This window comes from Ambystoma mexicanum, chromosome 11 (genome assembly GCF_040938575.1).
Source record: "Ambystoma mexicanum isolate Mex_15411 chromosome 11, UKY_AmexF1_1, whole genome shotgun sequence".
Lineage (NCBI taxonomy): Eukaryota > Metazoa > Chordata > Amphibia > Caudata > Ambystomatidae > Ambystoma > Ambystoma mexicanum.
Genome location: NC_090934.1, coordinates 1,179,151,035 through 1,179,177,844, shown reverse-complemented (window position 1 = coordinate 1,179,177,844; position 26,810 = coordinate 1,179,151,035). Strand labels below are relative to the sequence as shown.

At 50.2% G+C, this 26,810-nt stretch overlaps 20 non-coding genes across 20 annotated transcripts; all 20 read right to left on the bottom strand.

Moving 5' to 3' along the window:
- Positions 1-520: 520 nt before the first annotated feature.
- TRNAL-CAG (transfer RNA leucine (anticodon CAG)) lies at positions 521-603 on the bottom strand. The gene has a single exon. It is a non-coding gene; the product is annotated as a tRNA-Leu (tRNA).
- A 1,566-nt stretch (positions 604-2,169) lies between these two features.
- TRNAL-CAG (transfer RNA leucine (anticodon CAG)) lies at positions 2,170-2,252 on the bottom strand. Its single transcript has one exon. It is a non-coding gene; the product is annotated as a tRNA-Leu (tRNA).
- A 1,566-nt stretch (positions 2,253-3,818) lies between these two features.
- Positions 3,819-3,901, bottom strand: TRNAL-CAG (transfer RNA leucine (anticodon CAG)). The gene has a single exon. It is a non-coding gene; the product is annotated as a tRNA-Leu (tRNA).
- Positions 3,902-5,467: 1,566 nt separating this feature from the next.
- TRNAL-CAG (transfer RNA leucine (anticodon CAG)) lies at positions 5,468-5,550 on the bottom strand. The gene has a single exon. It is a non-coding gene; the product is annotated as a tRNA-Leu (tRNA).
- Positions 5,551-6,570: 1,020 nt separating this feature from the next.
- On the bottom strand, positions 6,571-6,653 carry TRNAL-CAG (transfer RNA leucine (anticodon CAG)). The gene has a single exon. It is a non-coding gene; the product is annotated as a tRNA-Leu (tRNA).
- A 1,543-nt stretch (positions 6,654-8,196) lies between these two features.
- Positions 8,197-8,278, bottom strand: TRNAL-CAG (transfer RNA leucine (anticodon CAG)). Its single transcript has one exon. It is a non-coding gene; the product is annotated as a tRNA-Leu (tRNA).
- A 482-nt stretch (positions 8,279-8,760) lies between these two features.
- On the bottom strand, positions 8,761-8,843 carry TRNAL-CAG (transfer RNA leucine (anticodon CAG)). The gene has a single exon. It is a non-coding gene; the product is annotated as a tRNA-Leu (tRNA).
- A 1,020-nt stretch (positions 8,844-9,863) lies between these two features.
- Positions 9,864-9,945, bottom strand: TRNAL-CAG (transfer RNA leucine (anticodon CAG)). The gene has a single exon. It is a non-coding gene; the product is annotated as a tRNA-Leu (tRNA).
- Positions 9,946-11,523: 1,578 nt separating this feature from the next.
- TRNAL-CAG (transfer RNA leucine (anticodon CAG)) lies at positions 11,524-11,605 on the bottom strand. The gene has a single exon. It is a non-coding gene; the product is annotated as a tRNA-Leu (tRNA).
- A 482-nt stretch (positions 11,606-12,087) lies between these two features.
- On the bottom strand, positions 12,088-12,170 carry TRNAL-CAG (transfer RNA leucine (anticodon CAG)). The gene has a single exon. It is a non-coding gene; the product is annotated as a tRNA-Leu (tRNA).
- Positions 12,171-13,190: 1,020 nt separating this feature from the next.
- TRNAL-CAG (transfer RNA leucine (anticodon CAG)) lies at positions 13,191-13,272 on the bottom strand. The gene has a single exon. It is a non-coding gene; the product is annotated as a tRNA-Leu (tRNA).
- Positions 13,273-13,754: 482 nt separating this feature from the next.
- On the bottom strand, positions 13,755-13,837 carry TRNAL-CAG (transfer RNA leucine (anticodon CAG)). Its single transcript has one exon. It is a non-coding gene; the product is annotated as a tRNA-Leu (tRNA).
- A 1,566-nt stretch (positions 13,838-15,403) lies between these two features.
- TRNAL-CAG (transfer RNA leucine (anticodon CAG)) lies at positions 15,404-15,486 on the bottom strand. Its single transcript has one exon. It is a non-coding gene; the product is annotated as a tRNA-Leu (tRNA).
- Positions 15,487-16,506: 1,020 nt separating this feature from the next.
- Positions 16,507-16,588, bottom strand: TRNAL-CAG (transfer RNA leucine (anticodon CAG)). Its single transcript has one exon. It is a non-coding gene; the product is annotated as a tRNA-Leu (tRNA).
- A 1,578-nt stretch (positions 16,589-18,166) lies between these two features.
- TRNAL-CAG (transfer RNA leucine (anticodon CAG)) lies at positions 18,167-18,248 on the bottom strand. The gene has a single exon. It is a non-coding gene; the product is annotated as a tRNA-Leu (tRNA).
- A 1,571-nt stretch (positions 18,249-19,819) lies between these two features.
- Positions 19,820-19,901, bottom strand: TRNAL-CAG (transfer RNA leucine (anticodon CAG)). The gene has a single exon. It is a non-coding gene; the product is annotated as a tRNA-Leu (tRNA).
- Positions 19,902-21,479: 1,578 nt separating this feature from the next.
- On the bottom strand, positions 21,480-21,561 carry TRNAL-CAG (transfer RNA leucine (anticodon CAG)). The gene has a single exon. It is a non-coding gene; the product is annotated as a tRNA-Leu (tRNA).
- A 482-nt stretch (positions 21,562-22,043) lies between these two features.
- Positions 22,044-22,126, bottom strand: TRNAL-CAG (transfer RNA leucine (anticodon CAG)). Its single transcript has one exon. It is a non-coding gene; the product is annotated as a tRNA-Leu (tRNA).
- Positions 22,127-23,146: 1,020 nt separating this feature from the next.
- On the bottom strand, positions 23,147-23,228 carry TRNAL-CAG (transfer RNA leucine (anticodon CAG)). The gene has a single exon. It is a non-coding gene; the product is annotated as a tRNA-Leu (tRNA).
- Positions 23,229-25,353: 2,125 nt separating this feature from the next.
- On the bottom strand, positions 25,354-25,436 carry TRNAL-CAG (transfer RNA leucine (anticodon CAG)). The gene has a single exon. It is a non-coding gene; the product is annotated as a tRNA-Leu (tRNA).
- Positions 25,437-26,810: the final 1,374 nt, after the last annotated feature.

The window sequence follows — 26,810 nt, the reverse complement described above, 5'->3', positions numbered from 1 at the left end:
CCTGAACGCAGCACCTTAGACCACTCGGCCATCCTGACTCTGCCTTAGGCGCTTGCCTGAATCGGCTTAGAGGCTATGTTGGCAAGTCTTTGACCACACTTAAATCCTCTTGGATTTCCTAAAATGTCTCCACAGTCTGCCAGGAATATACTCTCGCGCATCCCACCCACCCCTCCTAACCCACCACCCTCCCCATCCATTTTAAAAATGTCACTTCATTCCCACTAGGCACAGTTAAAAGGACAACACATTGGGTTCTTTATGCATTTTTTCCAAAGGCAAAATGTCGCGGTGCGCCCGTTTGCATGTCCACAAGGCCGGCCCAGTCCAAAGATGGTTTTTCACTGGAGTTCACTTTCCCAAAAAAGAAGCGAGGAAATACAGGAAGCACTGGAAATCAACCATGAGGCCTGCAGTGCGTGCTCCAACTCCATCTCCCTGTTCCAGAAAGCCTTGGCCAGCAGTTATAGGACGCCTGGAATGTTACAATCAAATGAAAAGAAAAATTCTGTTACAGACATGTCAGAAGTGGGATTCGAACCCACGCCTCCAGAGGAGACTGCGACCTGAACGCAGCGCCTTAGACCACTCGGCCATCCTGACTCTGCCATTTGCACCCCTCAGATGCGGCTTAGAGGCAATGTTGGAAAGTCTCAAAGACCACCCGCCTAAAATCCTCTCCTATTGCATTAAAGTCTCCCAATTCCTCCCAAAAGAATAATCACAGGCAGGGCAGCACTCATACAACGACTACTGGCACAGACGTGCAGGGTTCAATCCCTATGTACAGCAGCTACTTGTCACAAGCACACATGAGTCTTTCATGTTTCTGCAGAACGGTGCTGCCTGCCACCTGTTAACAGACACAAGCAACTACACCTCAGGAAATAGGAAGGCAGGAGGCGGGCTGGTTTATGCAAATAAAAGCATGCACTGTGTCCAACCCTTCAGGAGGTTCAGGCAGTGTGCTAGAGCCTTCTTGGTCACAAGAGGTTGGGCACTAGTCCCGGGGAGCCTGTTTAGGCTGAAAGGACTGTGTATGGGCCGGCCTGATCTCCCTGTACTCCTGCACAGGACTCACTCTAAATGACAGGGCTAAAGAGTTCTGCCAGCAAAGCCTATATACAATGGCCGTTCGTGGCCGTTTGGGCAGGCAGGTGGTTGGTTGGGCAGAGGGCGAGGAGGAAGAACTGTGTTCACTCCTCTGCCTGCCTTTTTACCTCTCGCTTCCCCCCACTCACTCCTCCATCTGCCTCCCACTATGTCACACTAACTTTCCTCCTGACCTCCATTTCAAATAGGTCACTTCATTCCAACTAGGCCCAGTAAAAAGGACAAGACGTTGGGTTCTTTATGCATTTTTTCCAAAGACAAAATGCCGCGCTGCGCCCATTTGCAAGTCCACAAAGCTAGCACAGTCCTAAGACGGTTTTTCATTTAAGCACTGTAGTACACCTGCCAAAAGGGCAGTGAAGCATTCCAGGACGAACTGCAGACCTAGCTGGAGGACGGGAGTGTGTGGAGCAAGCTCCAACTCCATCTCCCTGTTCCAGAAGTCCGAGGCCGGCAGTTATAGGAAGCGTGGAATGCAATCACATGAAAAGTAAAAACCCGTTTCAGGCATGTCAGAAGTGGGATTCGAACCCAGACCTGAACGCAGCACCTTAGATCACTCGGCCATCCTGACTCTGCCTTAGGCGCTTGCCTGAATCGGCTTAGAGGCTATGTTGGCAAGTCTTTGACCACACTTAAATCCTCTTGGATTTCCTAAAATGTCTCCACAGTCTGCCAGGAATATACTCTTGCGCATCCCACCCACCCCTCCTAACCCACCACCCTCCCCATCCATTTTAAAAATGTCACTTCATTCCCACTAGGCCCAGTTAAAAGGACAACACATTGGGTTCTTTATGCATTTTTTCCAAAGGCAAAATGTCGCGGTGCGCCCGTTTGCATGTCCACAAGGCCGGCCCAGTCCAAAGATGGTTTTTCACTGGAGTTCACTTTCCCAAAAAAGAAGCGAGGAAATACAGGAAGCACTGGAAATCAACCATGAGGCCTGCAGTGCGTGCTCCAACTCCATCTCCCTGTTCCAGAAAGCCTTGGCCAGCAGTTATAGGACGCCTGGAATGTTACAATCAAATGAAAAGAAAAATTCTGTTACAGACATGTCAGAAGTGGGATTCGAACCCACGCCTCCAGAGGAGACTGCGACCTGAACGCAGCGCCTTAGACCACTCGGCCATCCTGACTCTGCCATTTGCACCCCTCAGATGCGGCTTAGAGGCAATGTTGGAAAGTCTCAAAGACCACCCGCCTAAAATCCTCTCCTATTGCATTAAAGTCTCCCAATTCCTCCCAAAAGAATAATCACAGGCAGGGCAGCACTCATACAACGACTACTGGCACAGACGTGCAGGGTTCAATCCCTATGTACAGCAGCTACTTGTCACAAGCACACATGAGTCTTTCATGTTTCTGCAGAACGGTGCTGCCTGCCACCTGTTAACAGACACAAGCAACTACACCTCAGGAAATAGGAAGGCAGGAGGCGGGCTGGTTTATGCAAATAAAAGCATGCACTGTGTCCAACCCTTCAGGAGGTTCAGGCAGTGTGCTAGAGCCTTCTTGGTCACAAGAGGTTGGGCACTAGTCCAGGGGAGCCTGTTTAGGCTGAAAGGACTGTGTATGGGCCGGCCTGATCTCCCTGTACTCCTGCACAGGACTCACTCTAAATGACAGGGCTAAAGAGTTCTGCCAGCAAAGCCTATATACAATGGCCGTTCGTGGCCGTTTGGGCAGGCAGGTGGTTGGTTGGGCAGAGGGCGAGGAGGAAGAACTGTGTTCACTCCTCTGCCTGCCTTTTTACCTCTCGCTTCCCCCCACTCACTCCTCCATCTGCCTCCCACTATGTCATACTAACTTTCCTCCTGACCTCCATTTCAAATAGGTCACTTCATTCCAACTAGGCCCAGTGAAAAGGACAAGACGTTGGGTTCTTTATGCATTTTTTCCAAAGACAAAATGCCGCGCTGCGCCCATTTGCAAGTCCACAAAGCTAGCACAGTCCTAAGACGGTTTTTCATTTAAGCACTATAGTACACCTGCCAAAAGGGCAGTGAAGCATTCCAGGACGAACTGCAGACCTAGCTGGGGGACGGGAGTGTGTGGAGCAAGCTCCAACTCCATCTCCCTGTTCCAGAAGTCCGAGGCCGGCAGTTATAGGAAGCGTGGAATGCAATCACATGAAAAGTAAAAACCCGTTTCAGGCATGTCAGAAGTGGGATTCGAACCCAGACCTGAACGCAGCACCTTAGATCACTCGGCCATCCTGACTCTGCCTTAGGCGCTTGCCTGAATCGGCTTAGAGGCTATGTTGGCAAGTCTTTGACCACACTTAAATCCTCTTGGATTTCCTAAAATGTCTCCACAGTCTGCCAGGAATATACTCTTGCGCATCCCACCCACCCCTCCTAACCCACCACCCTCCCCATCCATTTTAAAAATGTCACTTCATTCCCACTAGGCCCAGTTAAAAGGACAACACATTGGGTTCTTTATGCATTTTTTCCAAAGGCAAAATGTCGCGGTGCGCCCGTTTGCATGTCCACAAGGCCGGCCCAGTCCAAAGATGGTTTTTCACTGGAGTTCACTTTCCCAAAAAAGAAGCGAGGAAATACAGGAAGCACTGGAAATCAACCATGAGGCCTGCAGTGCGTGCTCCAACTCCATCTCCCTGTTCCAGAAAGCCTTGGCCAGCAGTTATAGGACGCCTGGAATGTTACAATCAAATGAAAAGAAAAATTCTGTTACAGACATGTCAGAAGTGGGATTCGAACCCACGCCTCCAGAGGAGACTGCGACCTGAACGCAGCGCCTTAGACCACTCGGCCATCCTGACTCTGCCATTTGCACCCCTCAGATGCGGCTTAGAGGCAATGTTGGAAAGTCTCAAAGACCACCCGCCTAAAATCCTCTCCTATTGCATTAAAGTCTCCCAATTCCTCCCAAAAGAATAATCACAGGCAGGGCAGCACTCATACAACGACTACTGGCACAGACGTGCAGGGTTCAATCCCTATGTACAGCAGCTACTTGTCACAAGCACACATGAGTCTTTCATGTTTCTGCAGAACGGTGCTGCCTGCCACCTGTTAACAGACACAAGCAACTACACCTCAGGAAATAGGAAGGCAGGAGGCGGGCTGGTTTATGCAAATAAAAGCATGCACTGTGTCCAACCCTTCAGGAGGTTCAGGCAGTGTGCTAGAGCCTTCTTGGTCACAAGAGGTTGGGCACTAGTCCCGGGGAGCCTGTTTAGGCTGAAAGGACTGTGTATGGGCCGGCCTGATCTCCCTGTACTCCTGCACAGGACTCACTCTAAATGACAGGGCTAAAGAGTTCTGCCAGCAAAGCCTATATACAATGGCCGTTCGTGGCCGTTTGGGCAGGCAGGTGGTTGGTTGGGCAGAGGGCGAGGAGGAAGAACTGTGTTCACTCCTCTGCCTGCCTTTTTACCTCTCGCTTCCCCCCACTCACTCCTCCATCTGCCTCCCACTATGTCACACTAACTTTCCTCCTGACCTCCATTTCAAATAGGTCACTTCATTCCAACTAGGCCCAGTGAAAAGGACAAGACGTTGGGTTCTTTATGCATTTTTTCCAAAGACAAAATGCCGCGCTGCGCCCATTTGCAAGTCCACAAAGCTAGCACAGTCCTAAGACGGTTTTTCATTTAAGCACTGTAGTACACCTGCCAAAAGGGCAGTGAAGCATTCCAGGACGAACTGCAGACCTAGCTGGAGGACGGGAGTGTGTGGAGCAAGCTCCAACTCCATCTCCCTGTTCCAGAAGTCCGTGGCCGGCAGTTATAGGAAGCGTGGAATGCAATCACATGAAAAGTAAAAACCCGTTTCAGGCATGTCAGAAGTGGGATTCGAACCCCGACCTGAACGCAGCACCTTAGACCACTCGGCCATCCTGACTCTGCATTAGGCGCTCGCCTGAATCGGCTTAGAGGCTATGTTGGCAAGTCTTTGACCACACTTAAATCCTCTTGGATTTCCTAAAATGTCTCCACAGTCTGCCAGGAATATACTCTTGCGCATCCCACCCACCCCTCCTAACCCACCACCCTCCCCATCCATTTTAAAAATGTCACTTCATTCCCACTAGGCCCAGTTAAAAGGACAACACATTGGGTTCTTTATGCATTTTTTCCAAAGGCAAAATGTCGCGGTGCGCCCGTTTGCATGTCCACAAGGCCGGCCCAGTCCAAAGATGGTTTTTCACTGGAGTTCACTTTCCCAAAAAAGAAGCGAGGAAATACAGGAAGCACTGGAAATCAACCATGAGGCCTGCAGTGCGTGCTCCAACTCCATCTCCCTGTTCCAGAAAGCCTTGGCCAGCAGTTATAGGACGCCTGGAATGTTACAATCAAATGAAAAGAAAAATTCTGTTACAGATATGTCAGAAGTGGGATTCGAACCCACGCCTCCAGAGGAGACTGCGACCTGAACGCAGCGCCTTAGACCACTCGGCCATCCTGACTCTGCCATTTGCACCCCTCAGATGCGGCTTAGAGGCAATGTTGGAAAGTCTCAAAGACCACCCGCCTAAAATCCTCTCCTATTGCATTAAAGTCTCCCAATTCCTCCCAAAAGAATAATCACAGGCAGGGCAGCACTCATACAACGACTACTGGCACAGACGTGCAGGGTTCAATCCCTATGTACAGCAGCTACTTGTCACAAGCACACATGAGTCTTTCATGTTTCTGCAGAACGGTGCTGCCTGCCACCTGTTAACAGACACAAGCAACTACACCTCAGGAAATAGGAAGGCAGGAGGCGGGCTGGTTTAAGCAAATAAAAGCATGCACTGTGTCCAACCCTTCAGGAGGTTCAGGCAGTGTGCTAGAGCCTTCTTGGTCACAAGAGGTTGGGCACTAGTCCCGGGGAGCCTGTTTAGACTGAAAGGACTGTGTATGGGCCGGCCTGATCTCCCTGTACTCCTGCACAGGACTCACTCTAAATGACAGGGCTAAAGAGTTCTGCCAGCAAAGCCTATATACAATGGCCGTTCGTGGCCGTTTGGGCAGGCAGGTGGTTGGTTGGGCAGAGGGCGAGGAGGAAGAACTGTGTTCACTCCTCTGCCTGCCTTTTTACCTCTCGCTTCCCCCCACTCACTCCTCCATCTGCCTCCCACTATGTCACACTAACTTTCCTCCTGACCTCCATTTCAAATAGGTCACTTCATTCCAACTAGGCCCAGTGAAAAGGACAAGACGTTGGGTTCTTTATGCATTTTTTCCAAAGACAAAATGCCGCGCTGCGCCCATTTGCAAGTCCACAAAGCTAGCACAGTCCTAAGACGGTTTTTCATTTAAGCACTGTAGTACACCTGCCAAAAGGGCAGTGAAGCATTCCAGGACGAACTGCAGACCTAGCTGGAGGACGGGAGTGTGTGGAGCAAGCTCCAACTCCATCTCCCTGTTCCAGAAGTCCGTGGCCGGCAGTTATAGGAAGCGTGGAATGCAATCACATGAAAAGTAAAAACCCGTTTCAGGCATGTCAGAAGTGGGATTCGAACCCACGCCTCCAGAGGAGACTGCGACCTGAACGCAGCGCCTTAGACCACTCGGCCATCCTGACTCTGCCTTAGGCGCTCGCCTGAATCTGCTTAGAGGCTATGTTGGCAAGTCTTTGACCACACTTAAATCCTCTTGGATTTCCTAAAATGTCTCCACAGTCTGCCAGGAATATACTCTCGCGCATCCCACCCACCACCCTCCCCATCCATTTTAAAAATGTCACTTCATTCCCACTAGGCCCAGTTAAAAGGACAACACATTGGGTTCTTTATGCATTTTTTCCAAAGGCAAAATGTCGCGGTGCGCCCGTTTGCATGTCCACAAGGCCGGCCCAGTCCAAAGATGGTTTTTCACTGGAGTTCACTTTCCCAAAAAAGAAACGAGGAAATACAGGAAGCACTGGAAATCAACCATGAGGCCTGCAGTGCGTGCTCCAACTCCATCTCCCTGTTCCAGAAAGCCTTGGCCAGCAGTTATAGGACGCCTGGAATGTTACAATCAAATGAAAAGAAAAATTCTGTTACAGACATGTCAGAAGTGGGATTCCCTGAACGCAGCGCCTTAGACCACTCGGCCATCCTGACTCTGCCATTTGCACCCCTCAGATGCGGCTTAGAGGCAATGTTGGAAAGTCTCAAAGACCACCCGCCTAAAATCCTCTCCTATTGCATTAAAGTCTCCCAATTCCTCCCAAAAGAATAATCACAGGCAGGGCAGCACTCATACAACGACTACTGGCACAGACGTGCAGGGTTCAATCCCTATGTACAGCAGCTACTCGTCACAAGCACACATGAGTCTTTCATGTTTCTGCAGAACGGTGCTGCCTGCCACCTGTTAACAGACACAAGCAACTACACCTCAGGAAATAGGAAGGCAGGAGGCGGGCTGGTTTATGCAAATAAAAGCATGCACTGTGTCCAACCCTTCAGGAGGTTCAGGCAGTGTGCTAGAGCCTTCTTGGTCACAAGAGGTTGGGCACTAGTCCCGGGGAGCCTGTTTAGGCTGAAAGGACTGTGTATGGGCCGGCCTGATCTCCCTGTACTCCTGCACAGGACTCACTCTAAATGACAGGGCTAAAGAGTTCTGCCAGCAAAGCCTATATACAATGGCCGTTCGGGGCCGTTTGGGCAGACAGGAGGTTGGTTGGGCAGAGGGCGAGGAGGAAGAACTGTGTTCACTCCTCTGCCTGCCTTTTTACCGCTCGCTTCCCCCCACTCACTCCTCCATCTGCCTCCCACTATGTCACACTAACTTTCCTCCTGACCTCCATTTCAAATAGGTCACTTCATTCCAACTAGGCCCAGTGAAAAGGACAAGACGTTGGGTTCTTTATGCATTTTTTCCAAAGACAAAATGCCGCGCTGCGCCCATTTGCAAGTCCACAAAGCTAGCACAGTCCTAAGACGGTTTTTCATTTAAGCACTGTAGTACACCTGCCAAAAGGGCAGTGAAGCATTCCAGGACGAACTGCAGACCTAGCTGGAGGACGGGAGTGTGTGGAGCAAGCTCCAACTCCATCTCCCTGTTCCAGAAATCCATGGCCTGCAGTTATAGGAAGCGTGGAATGCAATCACATGAAAAGTAAAAACCCATTTCAGGCATGTCAGAAGTGGGATTCGAACCCACGCCTCCAGAGGAGACTGTGATCTGAACCAGTGCCTTAGACCACTCGGCCATCCTGACTCTGCCTTAGGTGCTTGCTTGAATCGGCTTAGAGGCTATGTTGGCAAGTCTTTGACCACACTTAAATCCTCTTGGATTTCCTAAAATGTCTCCACAGTCTGCCAGGAATATACTCTCGCGCATCCCACCCACCCCTCCTAACCCACCACCCTCCCCATCCATTTTAAAAATGTCACTTCATTCCCACTAGGCCCAGTTAAAAGGACAACACATTGGGTTCTTTATGCATTTTTTCCAAAGGCAAAATGTCGCGGTGCGCCCGTTTGCATGTCCACAAGGCCGGCCCAGTCCAAAGATGGTTTTTCACTGAAGTTCACTTTCCCAAAAAAGAAGCGAGGAAATACAGGAAGCACTGGAAATCAACCATGAGGCCTGCAGTGCGTGCTCCAACTCCATCTCCCTGTTCCAGAAAGCCTTGGCCAGCAGTTATAGGATGCCTGGAATGTTACAATCAAATGAAAAGAAAAATTCTGTTACAGACATGTCAGAAGTGGGATTCGAACCCGCGCCTCCAGAGGAGACTGCGACCTGAACGCAGTGCCTTAGACCACTCGGCCATCCTGACTCTGCCATTTGCACCCCTCAGATGCGGCTTAGAGGCAATGTTGGAAAGTCTCAAAGACCACCCGCCTAAAATCATCACCTATTGCATTAAAGTCTCCCAATTCCTCCCAAAAGAATAATCACAGGCAGGGCAGCACTCATACAACGACTACTGGCACAGACGTGCAGGGTTCAATCCCTATGTACAGCAGCTACTTGTCACAAGCACACATGAGTCTTTCATGTTTCTGCAGAACGGTGCTGCCTACCACCTGTTAACAGACACAAGCAACTACACCTCAGGAAATAGGAAGGCAGGAGGAAGGCTGGTTTATGCAAATAAAAGCATGCACTGTGTCCAACCCTTCAGGAGGTTCAGGCAGTGTGCTATAGCCTTCTTGGTCACAAGAGGTTGGGCACTAGTCCCGGGGAGCCTGTTTAGGCTGAAAGGACTGTGTCTGGGCCGGCCTGATCTCCCTGTACTCCTGCACAGGACTCACTCTAAATGACAGGGCTAAAGAGTTCTGCCAGCAAAGCCTATATACAATGGCCGTTCGTGGCCGTTTGGGCAGGCAGGTGGTTGGTTGGGCAGAGGGCGAGGAGGAAGAACTGTGTTCACTCCTCTGCCTGCCTTTTTACCTCTCGCTTCCCCCCACTCACTCCTCCTTCTGCCTCCCACTATGTCACACTAACTTTCCTCCTGACCTCCATTTCAAATAGGTCACTTCATTCCAACTAGGCCCAGTGAAAAGGACAAGACGTTGGGTTCTTTATGCATTTTTTCCAAAGACAAAATGCTGCGCTGCGCCCATTTGCAAGTCCACAAAGCTAGCACAGTCCTAAGACGGTTTTTCATTTAAGCACTGTAGTACACCTGCCAAAAGGGCAGTGAAGCATTCCAGGACGAACTGCAGACCTAGCTGGAGGACGGGAGTTTGTGGAGCAAGCTCCAACTCCATCTCCCTGTTCCAGAAATCCATGGCCGGCAGTTATAGGAAGCGTGGAATGCAATCACATGAAAAGTAAAAACCCATTTCAGGCATGTCAGAAGTGGGATTCGAACCCACGTCTCCAGAGGAGACTGCGATCTGAACCAGTGCCTTAGACCACTCGGCCATCCTGACTCTGCCTTAGGTGCTTGCCTGAACCGGCTTAGAGGCTATGTTGGCAAGTCTTTGACCACACTTAAATCCTCTTGGATTTCCTAAAATGTCTCCACAGTCTGCCAGGAATATACTCTCGCGCATCCCACCCACCCCTCCTAACCCACCACCCTCCCCATCCATTTTAAAAATGTCACTTCATTCCCACTAGGCCCAGTTAAAAGGACAACACATTGGGTTCTTTATGCATTTTTTCCAAAGGCAAAATGTTGCGGTGCGCCCGTTTGCATGTCCACAAGGCCGGCCCAGTCCAAAGATGGTTTTTCACTGGAGTTCACTTTCCCAAAAAAGAAGCGAAGAAATACAGGAAGCACTGGAAATCAACCATGAGGCCTGCAGTGCGTGCTCCAACTCCATCTCCCTGTTCCAGAAAGCCTTGGCCAGCAGTTATAGGACGCCTGGAATGTTACAATCAAATGAAAAGAAAAATTCTGTTACAGACATTTCAGAAGTGGGGGAAGTGGGATTCGAACCCACACCTCCAGAGGAGACTGCCTTAGACCACTCGGCCATCCTGACTCTGCCATTTGCCCCCCTCAGATGCGGCTTAGAGGCAATGTTGGAAAGTCTCAAAGACCACCCGCCTAAAATCCTCTCCTAATACATTAAAGTCTCCCAATTGCTCCCAAAAGAATAATCACAGGCAGGGCAGCACTCATACAACGACTACTGGCACAGACGTGCAGGGTTCAATCCCTATGTACAGCAGCTACTTGTCACAAGCACACATGAGTCTTTCATGTTTCTGCAGAACGGTGCTGCCTGCCACCTGTTAACAGACACAAGCAACTACACCTCAGGAAATAGGAAGGCAGGAGGCGGGCTGGTTTATGCAAATAAAAGCATGCACTGTGTCCAACCCTTCAGGAGGTTCAGGCAGTGTGCTAGAGCCTTCTTGGTCACAAGAGGTTGGGCACTAGTCCAGGGGAGCCTGTTTAGGCTGAAAGGACTGTGTATGGGCCGGCCTGATCTTCCTGTACTCCTGCACAGGACTCACTCTAAATGACAGGGCTAAAGAGTTCTGCCAGCAAAGCCTATATACAATGGCCGTTCGTGGCCGTTTGGGCAGGCAGGTGGTTGGTTGGGCAGAGGGCGAGGAGGAAGAACTGTGTTCACTCCTCTGCCTGCCTTTTTACCTCTCGCTTCCCCCCACTCACTCCTCCATCTGCCTCCCACTATGTCACACTAACTTTCCTCCTGACCTCCATTTCAAATAGGTCACTTCATTCCAACTAGGCCCAGTGAAAAGGACAAGACGTTGGGTTCTTTATGCATTTTTTCCAAAGACAAAATGCCGCGCTGCGCCCATTTGCAAGTCCACAAAGCTAGCACAGTCCTAAGACGGTTTTTCATTTAAGCACTGTAGTACACCTGCCAAAAGAGCAGTGAAGCATTCCAGGACGAACTGCAGACCTAGCTGGAGGACGGGAGTGTTTGGAGCAAGCTCCAACTCCATCTCCCTGTTTCAGAAATCCGTGGCCGGCAGTTATAGGAAGCGTGGAATGCAATCACATGAAAAGTAAAAACCCATTTCGGGCATGTCAGAAGTGGGATTCGAACCCACGCCTCCAGAGGAGACTGCGACCTGAACCAGTGCCTTAGACCACTCGGCCATCCTGACTCTGCCTTAGGTGCTTGCCTGAATCGGCTTAGAGGCTATGTTGGCAAGTCTTTGACCACACTTAAATCCTCTTGGATTTCCTAAAATGTCTCCACAGTCTGCCAGGAATATAATCTCGCGCATCCCACCCACCCCTCCTAACCCACCACCCACCCCATCCATTTTAAAAATGTCACTTCATTCCCACTAGGCCCAGTTAAAAGGACAACACATTGGGTTCTTTATGCATTTTTTCCAAAGGCAAAATGTCGCGGTGCGCCCGTTTGCATGTCCACAAGGCCGGCCCAGTCCAAAGATGGTTTTTCACTGGAGTTCACTTTCCCAAAAAAGAAGCGAGGAAATACAGGAAGCACTGGAAATCAACCATGAGGCCTGCAGTGCGTGCTCCAACTCCATCTCCCTGTTCCAGAAAGCCTTGGCCAGCAGTTATAGGACGCCTGGAATGTTACAATCAAATGAAAAGAAAAATTCGGTTACAGATATGTCAGAAGTGGGATTCGAACCCACGCCTCCAGAGGAGACTGCCACCTGAACGCAGCGCCTTAGACCACTCGGCCATCCTGACTCTGCCATTTGCACCCCTCAGATGCGGCTTAGAGGCAATGTTGGAAAGTCTCAAAGACCACCCGCCTAAAATCATCACCTATTGCATTAAAGTCTCCCAATTCCTCCCAAAAGAATAATCACAGGCAGGGCAGCACTCATACAACGACTACTGGCACAGACGTGCAGGGTTCAATCCCTATGTACAGCAGCTACTTGTCACAAGCACACATGAGTCTTTCATGTTTCTGCAGAACGGTGCTGCCTGCCACCTGTTAACAGACACAAGCAACTACACCTCAGGAAATAGGAAGGCAGGAGGCGGGCTGGTTTATGCAAATAAAAGCATGCACTGTGTCCAACCCTTCAGGAGGTTCAGGCAGTGTGCTATAGCCTTCTTGGTCACAAGAGGTTGGGCACTAGTCCCGGGGAGCCTGTTTAGGCTGAAAGGACTGTGTATGGGCCGGCCTGATCTCCCTGTACTCCTGCACAGGACTCACTCTAAATGACAGGGCTAAAGAGTTCTGCCAGCAAAGCCTATATACAATGGCGGTTTGTGGCCGTTGGGGCAGGCAGGTGGTTGGTTGGGCAGAGGGCGAGGAGGAAGAACTGTGTTCACTCCTATGCCTGCCTTTTTACCTCTCGCTTCCCCCCACTCACTCCTCCTTCTGCCTCCCACTATGTCACACTAACTTTCCTCCTGACCTCCATTTCAAATAGGTCACTTCATTCCAACTAGGCCCAGTGAAAAGGACAAGACGTTGGGTTCTTTATGCATTTTTTCCAAAGACAAAATGCCGCGCTGCGCCCATTTGCAAGTCCACAAAGCTAGCACAGTCCTAAGACGGTTTTTCATTTAAGCACTGTAGTACACCTGCCAAAAGGGCAGTGAAGCATTCCAGGACGAACTGCAGACCTAGCTGGAGGACGGGAGTGTGTGGAGCAAGCTCCAACTCCATCTCCCTGTTCCAGAAATCCATGGCCGGCAGTTATAGGAAGCGTGGAATGCAATCACATGAAAAGTAAAAACCCATTTCAGGCATGTCAGAAGTGGGATTCGAACCCACGCCTCCAGAGGAGACTGCGATCTGAACCAGTGCCTTAGACCACTCGGCCATCCTGACTCTGCCTTAGGTGTTTGCCTGAATCGGCTTAGAGGCTATGTTGGCAAGTCTTTGACCACACTTAAATCCTCTTGGATTTCCTAAAATGTCTCCACAGTCTGCCAGGAATATACTCTTGCGCATCCCACCCACCCCTCCTAACCCACCACCCTCCCCATCCATTTTAAAAATGTCACTTCATTCCCACTAGGCCCAGTTAAAAGGACAACACATTGGGTTCTTTATGCATTTTTTCCAAAGGCAAAATGTTGCGGTGCGCCCGTTTGCATGTCCACAAGGCCGGCCCAGTCCAAAGATGGTTTTTCACTGGAGTTCACTTTCCCAAAAAAGAAGCGAAGAAATACAGGAAGCACTGGAAATCAACCATGAGGCCTGCAGTGCGTGCTCCAACTCCATCTCCCTGTTCCAGAAAGCCTTGGCCAGCAGTTATAGGACGCCTGGAATGTTACAATCAAATGAAAAGAAAAATTCTGTTACAGACATGTCAGAAGTGGGATTCGAACCCACGCCTCCAGAGGAGACTGCGACCTGAACGCAGCTCCTTAGACCACTCCGCCATCCTGACTCTGCCATTTGCACCCCTCAGATGCGGCTTAGAGGCAATGTTGGAAAGTCTCAAAGACCACCCGCCTAAAATCCTCTCCTATTGCATTAAAGTCTCCCAATTCCTCCCAAAAGAATAATCACAGGCAGGGCAGCACTCATACAACGACTACTGGCACAGACGTGCAGGGTTCAATCCCTATGTACAGCAGCTACTTGTCACAAGCACACATGAGTCTTTCATGTTTCTGCAGAATGGTGCTGCCTGCCACCTGTTAACAGACACAAGCAACTACACCTCAGGAAAAAGGAAGGCAGGAGGCGGGCTGGTTTATGCAAATAAAAGCATGCACTGTGTCCAACCCTTCAGGAGGTTCAGGCAGTGTGCTAGAGCCTTCTTGGTCACAAGAGGTTGGGCACTAGTCCCGGGGAGCCTGTTTAGGCTGAAAGGACTGTGTATGGGCCGGCCTGATCTCCCTGTACTCCTGCACAGGACTCACTCTAAATGACAGGGCTAAAGAGTTCTGCCAGCAAAGCCTATATACAATGGCCGTTCGTGGCCGTTTGGGCAGGCAGGTGGTTGGTTGGGCAGAGGGCGAGGAGGAAGAACTGTGTTCACTCCTCTGCCTGCCTTTTTACCTCTCGCTTCCCCCCACTCACTCCTCCATCTGCCTCCCACTATGTCACACTAACTTTCCTCCTGACCTCCATTTCAAATAGGTCACTTCACTCCAACTAGGCCCAGTGAAAAGGACAAGACGTTGGGTTCTTTATGCATTTTTTCCAAAGACAAAATGCCGCGCTGCGCCCATTTGCAAGTCCACAAAGCTAGCACAGTCCTAAGACGGTTTTTCATTTAAGCACTGTAGTACACCTGCCAAAAGGGCAGTGAAGCATTCCAGGACGAACTGCAGACCTAGCTGGAGGACGGGAGTGTGTGGAGCAAGCTCCAACTCCATCTCCCTGTTCCAGAAGTCCGTGGCCGGCAGTTATAGGAAGCGTGGAATGCAATCACATGAAAAGTAAAAACCCGTTTCAGGCATGTCAGAAGTGGGATTCGAACCAAGACCTGAACGCAGCACCTTAGACCACTCGGCCATCCTGACTCTGCCTTAGGCGCTCGCCTGAATCGGCTTAGAGGCTATGTTGGCAAGTCTTTGACCACACTTAAATCCTCTTGGATTTCCTAAAATGTCTCCACAGTCTGCCAGGAATATACTCTCGCGCATCCCACCCACCCCTCCTAACCCACCACCCTCCCCATCCATTTTAAAAATGTCACTTCATTCCCACTAGGCCCAGTTAAAAGGACAACACATTGGGTTCTTTATGCATTTTTTCCAAAGGCAAAATGTCGCGGTGCGCCCGTTTGCATGTCCACAAGGCCGGCCCAGTCCAAAGATGGTTTTTCACTGGAGTTCACTTTCCCAAAAAAGAAGCGAGGAAATACAGGAAGCACTGGAAATCAACCATGAGGCCTGCAGTGCGTGCTCCAACTCCATCTCCCTGTTCCAGAAAGCCTTGGCCAGCAGTTATAGGACTCCTGGAATGTTACAATCAAATGAAAAGAAAAATTCTGTTACAGACATGTCAGAAGTGGGATTCGAACCCACGCCTCCAGAGGAGACTGCGACCTGAACGCAGCGCCTTAGACCACTCGGCCATCCTGACTCTGCCATTTGCACCCCTCAGATGCGGCTTAGAGGCAATGTTGGAAAGTCTCAAAGACCACCCGCCTAAAATCCTCTCCTATTGCATTAAAGTCTCCCAATTCCTCCCAAAAGAATAATCACAGGCAGGGCAGCACTCATACAACGACTACTGGCACAGACGTGCAGGGTTCAATCCCTATGTACAGCAGCTACTTGTCACAAGCACACATGAGTCTTTCATGTTTCTGCAGAACGGTGCTGCCTGCCACCTGTTAACAGACACAAGCAACTACACCTCAGGAAATAGGAAGGCAGGAGGCGGGCTGGTTTATGCAAATAAAAGCATGCACTGTGTCCAACCCTTCAGGAGGTTCAGGCAGTGTGCTAGAGCCTTCTTGGTCACAAGAGGTTGGGCACTAGTCCCAGGGAGCCTGTTTAGGCTGAAAGGACTGTGTATGGGCCGGCCTGATCTCCCTGTACTCCTGCACAGGACTCACTCTAAATGACAGGGCTAAAGAGTTCTGCCAGCAAAGCCTATATACAATGGCCGTTCGTGGCCGTTTGGGCAGGCAGGTGGTTGGTTGGGCAGAGGGCGAGGAGGAAGAACTGTGTTCACTCCTCTGCCTTCCTTTTTACCTCTCGCTTCCCCCCACTCACTCCTCCATCTGCCTCCCACTATGTCACACTAACTTTCCTCCTGACCTCCATTTCAAATAGGTCACTTCACTCCAACTAGGCCCAGTGAAAAGGACAAGACGTTGGGTTCTTTATGCATTTTTTCCAAAGACAAAATGCTGCGCTGCGCCCATTTGCAAGTCCACAAAGCTAGCACAGTCCTAAGACGGTTTTTCATTTAAGCACTGTAGTACACCTGCCAAAAGGGCAGTGAAGCATTCCAGGACGAACTGCAGACCTAGCTGGAGGACGGGAGTGTGTGGAGCAAGCTCCAACTCCATCTCCCTGTTCCAGAAATCCATGGCCTGCAGTTATAGGAAGCGTGGAATGCAATCACATGAAAAGTAAAAACCCATTTCAGGCATGTCAGAAGTGGGATTCGAACCCACGCCTCCAGAGGAGACTGCGATCTGAACCAGTGCCTTAGACCACTCGGCCATCCTGACTCTGCCTTAGGTGCTTGCCTGAATCGGCTTAGAGGCTATGTTGGCAAGTCTTTGACCACACTTAAATCCTCTTGGATTTCCTAAAATGTCTCCACAGTCTGCCAGGAATATACTCTCGCGCATCCCACCCACCCCTCCTAACCCACCACCCTCCCCATCCATTTTAAAAATGTCACTTCATTCCCACTAGGCCCAGTTAAAAGGACAACACATTGGGTTCTTTATGCATTTTTTCCAAAGGCAAAATGTTGCGGTGCGCCCGTTTGCATGTCCACAAGGCCGGCCCAGTCCAAAGATGGTTTTTCACTGGAGTTCACTTTCCCAAAAAAGAAGCGAAGAAATACAGGAAGCACTGGAAATCAACCATGAGGCCTGCAGTGCGTTCTCCAACTCCATCTCCCTGTTCCAGAAAGCCTTGGCCAGCAGTTATAGGACGCCTGGAATATTACAATCAAATGAAAAGAAAAATTCTGTTACAGACATTTCAGAAGTGGGAGAAGTGGGATTCGAACCCACGCCTCCAGAGGAGACTGCCTTAGACCACTCGGCCATCCTGACTCTGCCATTTACACCCCTCAGATGCGGCTTAGAGGCAATGTTGGAAAGTCTCAAAGACCACCCGCCTAAAATCCTCTCCTAATACATTAAAGTCTCCCAATTGCTCCCAAAAGAATAATCACAGGCAGGGCAGCACTCATACAACGACTACTGGCACAGACGTGCAGGGTTCAATCCCTATGTACAGCAGCTACTTGTCACAAGCACACATGAGTCTTTCATGTTTCTGCAGAACGGTGCTGCCTGCCACCTGTTAACAGACACAAGCAACTACACCTCAGGAAATAGGAAGGCAGGAGGCGGGCTGGTTTATGCAAATAAAAGCATGCACTGTGTCCAACCCTTCAGGAGGTTCAGGCAGTGTGCTATAGCCTTCTTGGTCACAAGAGGTTGGGCACTAGTCCCGGGGAGCCTGTTTAGGCTGAAAGGACTGTGTATGGGCCGGCCTGATCTCCCTGTACTCCTGCACAGGACTCACTCTAAATGACAGGGCTAAAGAGTTCTGCCAGCAAAGCCTATATACAATGGCCGTTCGTGGCCGTTTGGGCAGTCAGGTGGTTGGTTGGGCAGAGGGCGAGGAGGAAGAACTGTGTTCACTCCTCTGCCTGCCTTTTTACCTCTCGCTTCCCCCCACTCACTCCTCCATCTGCCTCCCACTATGTCACACTAACTTTCCTCCTGACCTCCATTTCAAATAGGTCACTTCACTCCAACTAGGCCCAGTGAAAAGGACAAGACGTTGGGTTCTTTATGCATTTTTTCCAAAGACAAAATGCTGCGCTGCGCCCATTTGCAAGTCCACAAAGCTAGCACAGTCCTAAGGCGGTTTTTCATTTAAGCACTGTAGTACACCTGCCAAAAGGGCAGTGAAGCATTCCAGGACGAACTGCAGACCTAGCTGGAGGACGGGAGTGTGTGGAGCAAGCTCCAACTCCATCTCCCTGTTCCAGAAATCCATGGCCTGCAGTTATAGGAAGCGTGGAATGCAATCACATGAAAAGTAAAAACCCATTTCAGGCATGTCAGAAGTGGGATTCGAACCCACGCCTCCAGAGGAGACTGCGATCTGAACCAGTGCCTTAGACCACTCGGCCATCCTGACTCTGCCTTAGGTGCTTGCTTGAATCGGCTTAGAGGCTATGTTGGCAAGTCTTTGACCACACTTAAATCCTCTTGGATTTCCTAAAATGTCTCCACAGTCTGCCAGGAATATACTCTCGCGCATCCCACCCACCCCTCCTAACCCACCACCCTCCCCATCCATTTTAAAAATGTCACTTCATTCCCACTAGGCCCAGTTAAAAGGACAACACATTGGGTTCTTTATGCATTTTTTCCAAAGGCAAAATGTCGCGGTGCGCCCGTTTGCATGTCCACAAGTCCGGCCCAGTCCAAAGATGGTTTTTCACTGGAGTTCACTTTCCCAAAAAAGAAGCGAGGAAATACAGGAAGCACTGGAAATCAACCATGAGGCCTGCAGTGCGTGCTCCAACTCCATCTCCCTGTTCCAGAAAGCCTTGGCCAGCAGTTATAGGATGCCTGGAATGTTACAATCAAATGAAAAGAAAAATTCTGTTACAGACATGTCAGAAGTGGGATTCGAACCCACGCCTCCAGAGGAGACTGTGCCTTAGACCACTCGGCCATCCTGACTCTGCCATTTGCACCCCTCAGATGCGGCTTAGAGGCAATGTTGGAAAGTCTCAAAGACCACCCGCCTAAAATCATCACCTATTGCATTAAAGTCTCCCAATTCCTCCCAAAAGAATAATCACAGGCAGGGCAGCACTCATACAACGACTACTGGCACAGACGTGCAGGGTTCAATCCCTATGTACAGCAGCTACTTGTCACAAGCACACATGAGTCTTTCATGTTTCTGCAGAACGGTGCTGCCTACCACCTGTTAACAGACACAAGCAACTACACCTCAGGAAATAGGAAGGCAGGAGGCGGGCTGGTTTATGCAAATAAAAGCATGCACTGTGTCCAACCCTTCAGGAGGTTCAGGCAGTGTGCTATAGCCTTCTTGGTCACAAGAGGTTGGGCACTAGTCCCGGGGAGCCTGTTTAGGCTGAAAGGACTGTGTATGGGCCGGCCTGATCTCCCTGTACTCCTGCACAGGACTCACTCTAAATGACAGGGCTAAAGAGTTCTGCCAGCAAAGCCTATATACAATGGCCGTTCGTGGCCGTTGGGGCAGGCAGGTGGTTGGTTGGGCAGAGGGCGAGGAGGAAGAACTGTGTTCACTCCTCTGCCTGCCTTTTTACCTCTCGCTTCCCCCCACTCACTCCTCCTTCTGCCTCCCAATATGTCACACTAACTTTCCTCCTGACCTCCATTTCAAATAGGTCACTTCATTCCAACTAGGCCCAGTGAAAAGGACAAGACGTTGGGTTCTTTGTGCATTTTTTCCAAAGACAAAATGCCGCGCTGCGCCCATTTGCAAGTCCACAAAGCTAGCACAGTCCTAAGACGGTTTTTCATTTAAGCACTGTAGTACACCTGCCAAAAGGGCAGTGAAGCATTCCAGGACGAACTGCAGACCTAGCTGGAGGACGGGAGTGTGTGGAGCAAGCTCCAACTCCATCTCCCTGTTCCAGAAATCCATGGCCGGCAGTTATAGGAAGCGTGGAATGCAATCACATGAAAAGTAAAAACCCATTTCAGGCATGTCAGAAGTGGGATTCGAACCCACGTCTCCAGAGGAGACTGCGATCTGAACCAGTGCCTTAGACCACTCGGCCATCCTGACTCTGCCTTAGGTGCTTGCCTGAATCGGCTTAGAGGCTATGTTGGCAAGTCTTTGACCACACTTAAATCCTCTTGGATTTCCTAAAATGTCTCCACAGTCTGCCAGGAATATACTCTCGCGCATCCCACCCACCCCTCCTAACCCACCACCCTCCCCATCCATTTTAAAAATGTCACTTCATTCCCACTAGGCCCAGTTAAAAGGACAACACATTGGGTTCTTTATGCATTTTTTCCAAAGGCAAAATGTTGCGGTGCGCCCGTTTGCATGTCCACAAGGCCGGCCAAGTCCAAAGATGGTTTTTCACTGGAGTTCACTTTCCCAAAAAAGAAGCGAAGAAATACAGGAAGCACTGGAAATCAACCATGAGGCCTGCAGTGCGTGCTCCAACTCCATCTCCCTGTTCCGGAAAGCCTTGGCCAGCAGTTATAGGACGCCTGGAATGTTACAATCAAATGAAAAGAAAAATTCTGTTACAGACATTTCAGAAGTGGGGGAAGTGGGATTCGAACCCACGCCTCCAGAGGAGACTGCCTTAGACCACTCGGCCATCCTGACTCTGCCATTTGCTCCCCTCAGATGCGGCTTAGAGGCAATGTTGGAAAGTCTCAAATACCACCCGCCTAAAATCCTCTCCTAATACATTAAAGTCTCCCAATTCCTCCCAAAAGAATAATCACAGGCAGGGCAGCACTCATACAACGACTACTGGCACAGACGTGCAGGGTTCAATCCCTATGTACAGCAGCTACTTGTCACAAGCACACATGAGTCTTTCATGTTTCTGCAGAACGGTGCTGCCTGCCACCTGTTAACAGACACAAGCAACTACACCTCAGGAAATAGGAAGGCAGGAGGCGGGCTGGTTTATGCAAATAAAAGCATGCACTGTGTCCAACCCTTCAGGAGGTTCAGGCAGTGTGCTAGAGCCTTCTTGGTCACAAGAGGTTGGGCACTAGTCCAGGGGAGCCTGTTTAGGCTGAAAGGACTGTGTATGGGCCGGCCTGATCTTCCTGTACTCCTGCACAGGACTCACTCTAAATGACAGGGCTAAAGAGTTCTGCCAGCAAAGCCTATATACAATGGCCGTTCGTGGCCGTTTGGGCAGGCAGGTGGTTGGTTGGGCAGAGGGCGAGGAGGAAGAACTGTGTTCACTCCTCTGCCTGCCTTTTTACCTCTCGCTTCCCCCCACTCACTCCTCCATCTGCCTCCCACTATGTCACACTAACTTTCCTCCTGACCTCCATTTCAAATAGGTCACTTCATTCCAACTAGGCCCAGTGAAAAGGACAAGACGTTGGGTTCTTTATGCATTTTTTCCAAAGACAAAATGCCGCGCTGCGCCCATTTGCAAGTCCACAAAGCTAGCACAGTCCTAAGACGGTTTTTCATTTAAGCACTGTAGTACACCTGCCAAAAGAGCAGTGAAGCATTCCAGGACGAACTGCAGACCTAGCTGGAGGACGGGAGTGTTTGGAGCAAGCTCCAACTCCATCTCCCTGTTTCAGAAATCCGTGGCCGGCAGTTATAGGAAGCGTGGAATGCAATCACATGAAAAGTAAAAACCCATTTCTGGCATGTCAGAAGTGAGATTCGAACCCACGCCTCCAGAGGAGACTGTGACCTGAACCAGTGCCTTAGACCACTCGGCCATCCTGACTCTGCCTTAGGTGCTTGCCTGAATCGGCTTAGAGGCTATGTTGGCAAGTCTTTGACCACACTTAAATCCTCTTGGATTTCCTAAAATGTCTCCACAGTCTGCCAGGAATATAATCTCGCGCATCCCACCCACCCCTCCTAACCCACCACCCTCCCCATCCATTTTAAAAATGTCACTTCATTCCCACTAGGCCCAGTTAAAAGGACAACACATTGGGTTCTTTATGCATTTTTTCCAAAGGCAAAATGTCGCGGTGCGCCCGTTTGCATGTCCACAAGGCCGGCCCAGTCCAAAGATGGTTTTTCACTGGAGTTCACTTTCCCAAAAAAGAAGCGAGGAAATACAGGAAGCACTGGAAATCAACCATGAGGCCTGCAGTGCGTGCTCCAACTCCATCTCCCTGTTCCAGAAAGCCTTGGCCAGCAGTTATAGGACGCCTGGAATGTTACAATCAAATGAAAAGAAAAATTCTGTTACAGACATGTCAGAAGTGGGATTCGAACCCACGCCTCCAGAGGAGACTGCGACCTGAACACAGCGCCTTAGACCACTCGGCCATCCTAACTCTGCCATTTGCACCCCTCAGATGCGGCTTAGAGGCAATGTTGGAAAGTCTCAAAGACCACCCGCCTAAAATCATCACCTATTGCATTAAAGTCTCCCAATTCCTCCCAAAAGAATAATCACAGGCAGGGCAGCACTCATACAACGACTACTGGCACAGACGTGCAGGGTTCAATCCCTATGTACAGCAGCTACTTGTCACAAGCACACATGAGTCTTTCATGTTTCTGCAGAACGGTGCTGCCTGCCACCTGTTAACAGACACAAGCAACTACACCTCAGGAAATAGGAAGGCAGGAGGCGGGCTGGTTTATGCAAATAAAAGCATGCACTGTGTCCAACCCTTCAGGAGGTTCAGGCAGTGTGCTATAGCCTTCTTGGTCACAAGAGGTTGGGCACTAGTCCCGGGGAGCCTGTTTAGGCTGAAAGGACTGTGTATGGGCCGGCCTGATCTCCCTGTACTCCTGCACAGGACTCACTCTAAATGACAGGGCTAAAGAGTTCTGCCAGCAAAGCCTATATGCAATGGCGGTTCGTGGCCGTTGGGGCAGGCAGGTGGTTGGTTGGGCAGAGGGCGAGGAGGAAGAACTGTGTTCACTCCTCTGCCTGCCTTTTTACCTCTCGCTTCCCCCCACTCACTCCTCCTTCTGCCTCCCACTATGTCACACTAACTTTCCTCCTGACCTCCATTTCAAATAGGTCACTTCATTCCAACTAGGCCCAGTGAAAAGGACAAGACGTTGGGTTCTTTATGCATTTTTTCCAAAGACAAAATGCCGCGCTGCGCCCATTTGCAAGTCCACAAAGCTAGCACAGTCCTAAGACGGTTTTTCATTTAAGCACTGTAGTACACCTGCCAAAAGGGCAGTGAAGCATTCCAGGACGAACTGCAGACCTAGCTGGAGGACGGGAGTGTGTGGAGCAAGCTCCAACTCCATCTCCCTGTTCCAGAAATCCATGGCCGGCAGTTATAGGAAGCGTGGAATGCAATCACATGAAAAGTAAAAACCCATTTCAGGCATGTCAGAAGTGGGATTCGAACCCACGCCTCCAGAGGAGACTGCGATCTGAACCAGTGCCTTAGACCACTCGGCCATCCTGACTCTGCCTTAGGTGTTTGCCTGAATCGGCTTAGAGGCTATGTTGGCAAGTCTTTGACCACACTTAAATCCTCTTGGATTTCCTAAAATGTCTCCACAGTCTGCCAGGAATATACTCTCGCGCATCCCACCCACCCCTCCTAACCCACCACCCTCCCCATCCATTTTAAAAATGTCACTTCATTCCCACTAGGCCCAGTTAAAAGGACAACACATTGGGTTCTTTATGCATTTTTTCCAAAGGCAAAATGTTGAAGTGCGCCCGTTTGCATGTCCACAAGGCCGGCCCAGTCCAAAGATGGTTTTTCACTGGAGTTCACTTTCCCAAAAAAGAAGCGAAGAAATACAGGAAGCACTGGAAATCAACCATGAGGCCTGCAGTGCGTGCTCCAACTCCATCTCCCTGTTCCAGTAAGCCTTGGCCAGCAGTTATAGGACGCATGGAATGTTACAATCAAATGAAAAGAAAAATTCTGTTACAGACATTTCAGAAGTGGGATTCGAACCCACGCCTCCAGAGGAGACTGCCTTAGACCACTCGGCCATCCTGACTCTGCCATTTGCACCCCTCAGATGCGGCTTAGAGGCAATGTTGGAAAGTCTCAAAGACCACCCGCCTAAAATCCTCTCCTAATACATTAAAGTCTCCCAATTGCTCCCAAAAGAATAATCACAGGCAGGGCAGCACTCATACAACGACTACTGGCACAGACGTGCAGGGTTCAATCCCTATGTACAGCAGCTACTTGTCACAAGCACACATGAGTCTTTCATGTTTCTGCAGAACGGTGCTGCCTGCCACCTGTTAACAGACACAAGCAACTACACCTCAGGAAATAGGAAGGCAGGAGGCGGGCTGGTTTATGCAAATAAAAGCATGCACTGTGTCCAACCCTTCAGGAGGTTCAGGCAGTGTGCTAGAGCCTTCTTGGTCACAAGAGGTTGGGCACTAGTCCCGGGGAGCCTGTTTAGGCTGAAAGGACTGTGTATGGGCCGGCCTGATCTCCCTGTACTCCTGCACAGGACTCACTCTAAATGACAGGGCTAAAGAGTTCTGCCAGCAAAGCCTATATACACTGGCCGTTCGTGGCCGTTCGGGGCCGTTTGGGCAGGCAGGTGGTTGGTTGGGCAGAGGGCGAGGAGGAAGAACTGTGTTCACTCCTCTGCCTGCCTTTTTACCTCTCGCTTCCCCCCACTCACTCCTCCATCTGCCTCCCACTATGTCACACTAACTTTCCTCCTGACCTCCATTTCAAATAGGTCACTTCATTCCAACTAGGCCCAGTGAAAAGGACAAGACGTTGGGTTCTTTATGCATTTTTTCCAAAGACAAAATGCCGCGCTGCGCCCATTTGCAAGTCCACAAAGCTAGCACAGTGCTAAGACGGTTTTTCATTTAAGCACTGTAGTACACCTGCCAAAAGGGCAGTGAAGCATTCCAGGACGAACTGCAGACCTAGCTGGAGGACGGGAGTGTGTGGAGCAAGCTCCAACTCCATCTCCCTGTTCCAGAAGTCCGTGGCCGGCAGTTATAGGAAGCGTGGAATGCAATCACATGAAAAGTAAAAACCCGTTTCAGGCATGTCAGAAGTGGGATTCGAACCCAGACCTGAACGCAGCACCTTAGACCACTCGGCCATCCTGACTCTGCCTTAGGCGCTCGCCTGAATCGGCTTAGAGGCTATGTTGGCAAGTCTTTGACCACACTTAAATCCTCTTGGATTTCCTAAAATGTCTCCACAGTCTGCCAGGAATATACTCTCGCGCATCCCACCCACCCCTCCTAACCCACCACCCTCCCCATCCATTTTAAAAATGTCACTTCATTCCCACTAGGCCCAGTTAAAAGGACAACACATTGGGTTCTTTATGCATTTTTTCCAAAGGCAAAATGTCGCGGTGCGCCCGTTTGCATGTCCACAAGGCCGGCCCAGTCCAAAGATGGTTTTTCACTGGAGTTCACTTTCCCAAAAAAGAAGCGAGGAAATACAGGAAGCACTGGAAATCAACCATGAGGCCTGCAGTGCGTGCTCCAACTCCATCTCCCTGTTCCAGAAAGCCTTGGCCAGCAGTTATAGGACGCCTGGAATGTTACAATCAAATGAAAAGAAAAATTCTGTTACAGACATGTCAGAAGTGGGATTCGAACCCACGCCTCCAGAGGAGACTGCGACCTGAACGCAGCGCCTTAGACCACTCGGCCATCCTGACTCTGCCATTTGCACCCCTCAGATGCGGCTTAGAGGCAATGTTGGAAAGTCTCAAAGACCACCCGCCTAAAATCCTCTCCTATTGCATTAAAGTCTCCCAATTCCTCCCAAAAGAATAATCACAGGCAGGGCAGCACTCATACAACGACTACTGGCACAGACGTGCAGGGTTCAATCCCTATGTACAGCAGCTACTTGTCACAAGCACACATGAGTCTTTCATGTTTCTGCAGAACGGTGCTGCCTGCCACCTGTTAACAGACACAAGCAACTACACCTCAGGAAATAGGAAGGCAGGAGGCGGGCTGGTTTATGCAAATAAAAGCATGCACTGTGTCCAACCCTTCAGGAGGTTCAGGCAGTGTGCTAGAGCCTTCTTGGTCACAAGAGGTTGGGCACTAGTCCCGGGGAGCCTGCTTAGGCTGAAAGGACTGTGTATGGGCCGGCCTGATCTCCCTGTACTCCTGCACAGGACTCACTCTAAATGACAGGGCTAAAGAGTTCTGCCAGCAAAGCCTATATACAATGGCAGTTCGTGGCCGTTTGGGCAGGCAGGTGGTTGGTTGGGCAGAGGGCGAGGAGGAAGAACTGTGTTCACTCCTCTGCCTGCCTTTTTACCTCTCGCTTCCCCCCACTCACTCCTCCATCTGCCTCCCACTATGTCACACTAACTTTCCTCCTGACCTCCATTTCAAATAGGTCACTTCACTCCAACTAGGCCCAGTGAAAAGGACAAGACGTTGGGTTCTTTATGCATTTTTTCCAAAGACAAAATGCCGCGCTGCGCCCATTTGCAAGTCCACAAAGCTAGCACAGTCCTAAGACGGTTTTTCATTTAAGCACTGTAGTACACCTGCCAAAAGGGCAGTGAAGCATTCCAGGACGAACTGCAGACCTAGCTGGAGGACGGGAGTGTGTGGAGCAAGCTCCAACTCCATCTCCCTGTTCCAGAAGTCCGTGGCCGGCAGTTATAGGAAGCGTGGAATGCAATCACATGAAAAGTAAAAACCCGTTTCAGGCATGTCAGAAGTGGGATTCGAACCCACGCCTCCAGAGGAGACTGCCGCGCCTTAGACCACTCGGCCATCCTGACTCTGCCTTAGGCGCTCGCCTGAATCGGCTTAGAGGCTATGTTGGCAAGTCTTTGACCACACTTAAATCCTCTTGGATTTCCTAAAATGTCTCCACAGTCTGCCAGGAATATACTCTCGCGCATCCCACCCACCCCTCCTAACCCACCACCCTCCCCATCCATTTTAAAAATGTCACTTCATTCCCACTAGGCCCAGTTAAAAGGACAACACATTGGGTTCTTTATGCATTTTTTCCAAAGGCAAAATGTCACGGTGCGCCCGTTTGCACGTCCACAAGGCCG